We start from the raw sequence: 553 nt of genomic DNA, 5'->3' as shown, positions 1-553 counted from the left end.
TGACAAATAAGTTTTATACGCTTTACTTGTTAGATGGTTACTATATTATATTCTACCAATGAAGACTTTTCATGCGTGTGTACGTGTGTGTACTCACACTGAGCCAAGGCTTTCACACAATTATTAATTATTATTATCATTATTATTATTATTATTTGAAACAGGTTCTCACTCTGTAGTTCAGGCTAGGCTTGAATTCACTAAGTAGCCCAGGCTGGTTTCCAGTGATCCTCCCGCCTCAGCCTCCCGATTGCTGGGATTACAGGTGCAAGTCACCCTTCCCAGTAGCGACCTTCAAATTCTGCAGTGGTCTGTGAGTTGCCGCTAGTCCAGGTGGCTCAGCGCCTCTAGGTTGCAATCCTCCCTCAGTTGCAAGACATAGGAAATTTTGGGGTGTCCATCATGCCTCTGAAACTACCGGTAGGGAGGCAGGAGGGCCCCTGGGTCCCCTCAGTTGTTCGCAGTCTTTGGGCTACAAACAGATGAGGCGTGGGTCGCCCTGCTGAGGTCTAGAGCTAGCCTGGCGCCCCTGGCGTCGTTCGGTAACCAAGGA

This window comes from Fukomys damarensis, unplaced genomic scaffold (assembly GCF_012274545.1).
Source record: "Fukomys damarensis isolate Sample0158 unplaced genomic scaffold, DMR_v1.0_HiC HiC_scaffold_8, whole genome shotgun sequence".
Taxonomy (NCBI): Eukaryota; Metazoa; Chordata; class Mammalia; order Rodentia; family Bathyergidae; genus Fukomys; species Fukomys damarensis.
The sequence above is the reverse complement of the archived record's forward strand: the minus strand, read 5'-3'. Positions refer to the sequence as shown.